The 7,512-nt window shown below is 33.9% G+C and overlaps 1 protein-coding gene across 1 annotated transcript in view; it reads right to left on the minus strand.

Annotated features, from left to right (window-relative positions):
* The window catches only part of LOC149415045 (uncharacterized), a 59,950-nt gene extending 58,415 nt beyond the window's left edge, over positions 1–1,535 (minus strand). Inside the window, exon 1 of the mRNA XM_089643435.1 lies at positions 1,393–1,535. The gene's annotated coding sequence lies outside the window, so the exon portion shown is untranslated. The remainder of the gene's footprint in view (positions 1–1,392) is intronic.
* Positions 1,536–7,512: the final 5,977 nt, after the last annotated feature.

Below are 7,512 nucleotides of genomic sequence, written 5' to 3' on the forward strand. Positions count from 1 at the left end.
GAAAAAATATGCAAATAAAACATATTATGCCATTAATTTGAAAGGACAAAGAACAAAAAAAATGTTAGCAATCCTTGGATAGCACAAATAATTTAAAATTCTTTTTAAAAGTACAAAAAGGAATAAGACAACTGAAAGGATATTAAATAGAAGTGGAGCCTGATACAAATAATTTATTTGACCAAATGAGGATTTAGTGCAAATTGTCACAAAGTTCAGACCAGAGCAAATTCTTTTATTACGAATTTGCTGTGTTCTTTTCGCAATAAGTACTAATATTGTTAAAAAAATCTGCAAAGCATCTGTGTGATAAATAGTTGTTTTAAATTCATTTTATTACATTCCTTGTAAATATCCTTGTGTAGGATATCTGAATTTTTACTTGTAAATAACTTTGAGAATCAGTTTTTGGTACCATGTAGGTACACAATTTGCAGAAACAATAATGTAACAATATTTTTATCTCAATATATAATCTTTGTGTAATTTTGTAAAATTATTAACCTCAACACAGACTTGTCCTAGTGAGGTTGAAAAATGATAATAATTAAAAAAATAATTTTGCCCTACTATAATATGTTTAACAAAAAATTAATTTAATTGCCATTTTCAACTGAAATTTCAAACCACCGCCATTGATGTATTATATTTAGATGAGACACAAAGCGTAAAAATTGGTTTCACTTTGGTTTCATTGGTTTTACCTCCAATTTGACCTCCAACAACCCCAACGCTTTAACGACTGAAAACTACCGAATCCAGTCCCGCGCACTGCTATTATACTAATATGTAGTAATTAATAATTTAAAAGAGGTATTACATAATAATAATAATGTTTTTATTTTATTTATTATATTATAAACGCCCTGTTGGGCTTTTACATATTTGTGTACAGAGACACAGGAGTTTTTTTTTTAAAACTAAATTCAAATACAAATCTTTAACAAATAATTTTTTTATGTTATCAACATTGATGACTCAATAAAAAATTACAAGATTGCAAAACATCGACATTTTTCTACTTTTTATAAATATAAAATGCATGTATTATATTATATAAACTTTTGGAAAGATATTATCTAAATGATAGTGACAACCCTATTAAAATCCGTTGCGTAGTTTACAAGAACTAAGCGCACAAACATACTGACGCGAACGGCGACATTGTTTTAAACTATTAGAGATATCGAGAAGAAGATTAGTACGCTGTAACGCCTCTGTGACTAGCCTGTGATTTTTCACGAGCCTAATTACATACAAAAATGACTGTAATAGACTGAAATTAGACGTTTTCCCGTGTAGAGTTTAAAAAAATCGTTCTTGCTCAATTATTTGTATTACAAATTTAAAAAGTGTGTATTTTTGAGTGTTATTATAATTATTTCGTTTTACCTTAGTGTTCGGGTGGTCCCGACCTCCCCCACTTGACAAGAACTTTTCCTCTGACAGAAACAAGGACGTTATAATGTTTGATCTCATCGGGTATCGAACCCAGAACCCAGAAGTACAGTTTGTAAGCGTCCTCTCCCGACCGCTTCCACTGGCCCACTGATTATGTGGAGATGGGTCTAGCAGAAGATGACATGATGGATGCTGATTGCTTTTGCAGACTTCTGGCTGAAGGGGTCATCAACATTTTATTATGTTTTAAGAGGAAGCTACAAGTCAAACATATGTATATTCTTGGTAAACCTTAAATTGTAGGTAATAGGCATTAAAATCGCTTAACAAACGGAGAAACGTTCAATTTCAAGCACAAAACTGGTTTTTATTTATTTTGTAAATAATTTTATAAGAAAGCAAAAAAGTTAATCAAGTGAAACTGTCACAGATAATCTTAGCTATAGTACTGTATTTTTTAAAAGTTATTCCTTTACGCGTTCATACATTTCTACTGAAATAATATTTTTTTTAGTAGTTTACATTTATATTTTTTATTGAGTAGTTTATTTTTTTATTTGTATTCTACTCAAACAAAACGATAGGAAAACCTTCATTTTATCTAAAGCATATTTTTTGGTATTCATAATGTACACCAATTCGTTGTGAAGATTAATAAAAATATTGATTTGGCATTAAGTTTCGCCTTAATTTAAGTTCTTGTCGGTTGTAAAACTTTTGAAGATAATGTTATCCATTTTGTCCTCAACGAGAAGCGTAAGACCTAGAATATCAGGGAATATTTCTACTACAGGGTTTTCCAATAAGAGGTGTTATTTTGATATTAAAAGAGCTATCGAGAGATGATTAATGATTTTTTTATGGGCGGAATAGGATGGTGTTGATCTGGACAACGTTTACTTTCAACAAGACGTGGCACACAAGCAACGAAACCATTGATCTTTTACGGGAAAAGTTTCCGGACCGTGTTATCTCTCGAAGAGGTGATCACAATTGGCCACCGAGATCTTGTGATTTAACACCTTGCGACTTCTCCCTTTGGGGCCACGTGAAAGAGAAGGTCTACGCCATCAGCCCAGCGTCAATTCAAGACCTCAAAGATGGAATTCGTGAGGCTATCGAGGACATAAGGCAGCCACTTTGCGATTTGGTTGCGGAAAATTTCATGAAAAGGATATGGTCCTGTAGGCGTGGTCGTGGTGGTCATTTGACTGATGTTATTTTTCACTATTAACGGCATACCTTCATCTTTATAATGAAATAAACATTCGATCATTTATATTAAAAAATGGCATTTTTCTTTGAATATCAAAATAACACCTCTTATTGGAAAACCCAGTATTATGAAGTCTGAATAGTATAAAATGAAGTCGCTATCTGCGTATATCTTTGCGCTTAGTTTTTCTATTTTGCCGCTATATATCTAGGCCGCCATAATTGGGATAAGACCACTATGCCCCTATGATGTGGTGCCTTAAAGATTCGGCAATGTGTGAATACGGTTCCGTGCCTATCATTGAACATGTGGTCAAAGAATGCCCGCTGCATTCATTCCCCGGCGGGACTGGTAAGGTTCGTCACTACTGGACATATTGATCCCTAGATTCCCACCCATCCCTCATACCTTTTACCTTCCCTGAACTTCATCTCCTACCTTTCATGACATAGGCACTGAGCAAAATTATTTTCTTCAGGTTTTCATGTGTGGGATCATAGACATATGAATATTAGTAGACCTGCCCTAAGTGATTAAAAGCGTATTATCCCCACTCCCCATACCGGTTCCATTGGAGCCGGCTGTGCTCGCGTATGGCCTCAAGTGAAATTTGAAAACGTGACGTCATCATTCTTGTGCGAACTATGGTTGAGGCATCATCGGTTCATTTTACGAAATAACACGGCAAAATGTTGACTTGTGCTATGAAAACTTGTAAAAATAGATGTGAAAAAGAGAATAAACCCAATTGTCGTATTACATTCCATATATAAGCATTATTTTACTTTATTTTAAGCATATTCACATCGTATAATATGGATCAGTTGTAGAAACATAATATACTATCACATCGAGAAACGTCTGGACGCGAAACACAAAGCTGGTTGGTTGCTGGGAAGTAAATTATGAACATTTATAAAAGTGTCTTAACTAAATACTTAAACGAAATATTCGAATCTGAAAATAGAACCGAATTTTTTTGCCGAATTTGGACTTCGCAAATTTGTTCATAACGTGGCGAGTAATTTGCGCTCCCATGTAAAAATGTCTATTCATTCAAAAGCAGGTTTTACTTTTAAGAAGTAAATGGTGATATTATAATGCGAGATGCCTATTTACTGTCAGATTGATTTATTGACGAATCACAGTCAGCTTCACCCCCTTCGTTCTTCAACAGTTGATTTTACCCCTCGCCATTATCTTCTCGTCTATTAATTCCTACGTCTGTGGTGCAGATAGAGAAACAACGTCCAAGAGATGACGCTGTTTTTAAAAAACAGCTGGTTTTTACCTGTCACAGGTGACATCTATATAATATAGGTATATAAAAACACACGCGTATTCGAATGCAACGCTGTGTCAAAATTTCAAAGCAATCTGTGAAGAACTTTGGGAGATTTAAGATATTGAACAAATAAACATTTATATTTTTATTCACATAGGTAGATAGATTTTATAAATCATTGGAACCGTGAATTCAAACGTTCGGCCTCTAAATTTATTTAATAATTGTTGTTTGCTTGTTGTGAGCAATTGATAATCTTGGTTTTTAATAAAAACACAACTCCGTTACCCTCCTAATAACAGATTTACTGAGTTCTGCTTGCACGAAACACTAACTTTTTTCAGTGCAAAACTTTAAATTTATTTTTATAACTAGCTGATGTATCCGGCGTTGCTAGGGGTTATCCTAAAGAGATAGACATATACCATTGAGCACTTTTCTGTAGGCCTTTTAAAGATATACAATTCCGTAGTACATTATTTTGATGTATCTCATAAGGTTTAGACAGTGTAAGCAATGTAAGCGCGTGAAAATATATTAAAATCATATAAACCTGCCGGAATAAATTCTCAACATGATTTTTTCAAAATCTTTGACGTGGTTTAGAAGAACTAAGCGCACAAATAGACATAGGCGGATAGCAACATTATTTTATACTATTTAGAGATTTGTTTTCTGTTGTCGACCCCTGGCGTCTATGGCAATCAAAGCGCGTTGGCTTAATTAGTCTAACATCATATCTAAGTGGGTTACGCAGAATCTGCTCGCATCTCCCATCACTCCACATACCACAGAAGTTCCATTATAAAGGGCGGCATTATAGTTATGCGCCGCAGGCATATTTTTAAGCATTATAAAGACTTACTTAGGAATATCTTAACTTTACTTGTTGTGTATGGATTTTAAAAATAACAATTTTTTCTCAACAAAACACTTGTTCAAAAATCTACCCGCGATTTATTTTTCGGGTATTATACCGTGTTGCGCTACTTCCTTCTTTATCCAACGTTTCGGACAGCATAAAGTGGCACATCTGCCCTGATGATGGACACTGTAATATTGGCCAAAACGTTGGCTGAACAAGGGAGTAGCGCAACACGGCATAACACCCCAACAAATTAATCACCATAATACTTTTGGCTGTGAAAATCTCAAATCATCCCCATATTTTTTTTTACTAAAATACATCTATTTTAACTTTAAAATATATATATAATGAAAATTAAACATTCCTCCCCAGGGACTGAAGTCGCTAACAACTGAGCCAAATCCCAATTGGGTAGGACCAACATTTATTTCATATTTATGTAAAATCATTTGATTTCAGAAAAATGCATATATGTCCGTGTGTGTCTATGTGATTGCCATCAAAAGTTTATAGAATGCATTGTCATCGACAACGAGTCTATTCGCCATGTTTCAGCTCGACCCAATCTCGGGAAGTGGGTTAAAATTTCAAATAGATTTACTAAAAAAAACGGCTTCCAAATTATTCAACCATCAATAGATTTGAAAATAACTATTAACTACCTAATTTGACGCTTATCCACTTTACCCGAAAAAAATGGAAGTTAGTCATTTTCTTACTGACCAGTTTCCAAAATTCCATTTTCTAATTTCCGCCTACAAAATTCTCATGTCATATTTAGATACTTACATAACATTATATACATCAATACATAATAAAAAAACATTACAACTTTACATTCATAAATATAAAACACAAAAAAATAACATAGGTATATATTAGAAACACGAAAACGCAGGGTCAAAAACATATCCAATAAGCAACCAAAACATAGGTACAACATTTTGGCTAAAAAGCTTTCTATACCATGGCACTAGACTTAACAACGAAATCCCACTCTCATTCAAAACTCAAAACAATATTTTAACATTCAAATCACAATTAAAAAGCTGGATACAAAACAATATAGGGAGATCAGATATAAATAATACACTGATAAGACTGAAACTACTCATCTGAACAAAAAACACCTTGTAATATATTTATGATTATATCAGTAAAAACACTATTTAATATATTTATAATTACTTTACTAAATTTTAATAATATGTAAATGATATCCTCAGCACGGGAGATCCCTGTGAGGATATCATTATATCTATATGTTACAATAAAAAGATGATAACAGAACACTTATTATTGTTATTATTATAACACAAATATCATTTATTAACCGTTCAAACATTGGAAGGACATTACTAGTCACAAAATCATGTTACATATACAGCCTCTGGAGGACAGATCTGTCCGCAGGTGTCATGCATAAAAGTAACTAACTAATTAACCATAGGGTAGGCAGAGAGGACGGACCGCCAAACAACTCGGTCTTGGCACACACTTCTTGCCTCATTCACATTTATATCATCGTCTCATACATACTCTTCTATTATTCTGAGCCCACTTATGTATCTGATCCTCTTGATCGTGCCATGTCTTCCTCGGGCATCCCCGACTTCTCCTACACACTATTCACATTCACGTTATATATGTTCTCCTTACACTCCTCTCTTCGTTCTTTCGCTCTACGTGTCCAAACGTTCTTAAACTTACTCTTTACGCTTACATCAGCTTTGCATTTGTTGCGGATCTCCACATTTCTCACATGATCAGATCATACATGATTTTACCACACTTACGCCTCAGCGATATCATTTCTATAATGCAAAGAAACTTCTATAAAGAAAGAGAAATAACAATTTCTCTCAATCTGCATCCAATATTTAAACTTGTTCCAAAGGATAAAATTCGAAAAATTGCATGATTAGAAATGGGCAGGATTTTTAATTGATTGTTATTTTTTTTGTTTTGTACGGCATAAAAAGTGAAGAGACAGATTTCTCACTGATTCACCAAACAGAAGGATTATTTTTTTTTAATATCGAATTCTTTCAAAATTATGTATGTTTCCAGTAAAATATATTTTTGTTTACGTTTTCATGTTTGATATTAAAATAATATTGTTTCAAAATATCAATGTTTATTTTAAAAACAAATATCAGAAAGATAATTTTATCTACAATAGCACATTTTTTAAAATATTTTTTTTTTCTTTTGGGAGGCGGGTTTCGGTACCGCCGCCCCGAGAACCAACACCTGGTGATTTAGCAAGGGTTCATCAGGTGAGGTGTGTTCAAGATGTACCTGCCCACCAGCTGCGCGCGTGCCAGATCGAGAAAGGCTGATTTGGAGAGACCCTTTGACCTCTCCTACTGGTCTCTTGACCCATCACCTTCACCGCAGTGGGAGGGATGTATTCATATGTCCGTCACTCCCTCTTCTGATTCCTACCCAACCATCATACCTTTTACCTTCCCAGAACTTCCCCTCCTTCCTTTCATTAAAAAAGACCCATCACATGGCATCACAAAAGATGACATATGCCTTGAGGGAAGTTACTCTCCGCAGGTGTAAGGTTAATAATTAAAATTCAAACAGAAACATTCCAAAATTGATAAAAAATTCAACCGTCGTTTGGAACTTCTATGCAAAACATATTTAAAATCCTGAATGGTTAATAACCCACCTAACCCACTCTCAAAAGGATAATACTCTAACAAACACATTAACAAAACAATAAAATTC

This window comes from Hesperophylax consimilis, chromosome 19, assembly GCF_061612785.1.
Source record: "Hesperophylax consimilis isolate HC1 chromosome 19, BYU_Hcon_1.0, whole genome shotgun sequence".
Lineage (NCBI taxonomy): Eukaryota > Metazoa > Arthropoda > Insecta > Trichoptera > Limnephilidae > Hesperophylax > Hesperophylax consimilis.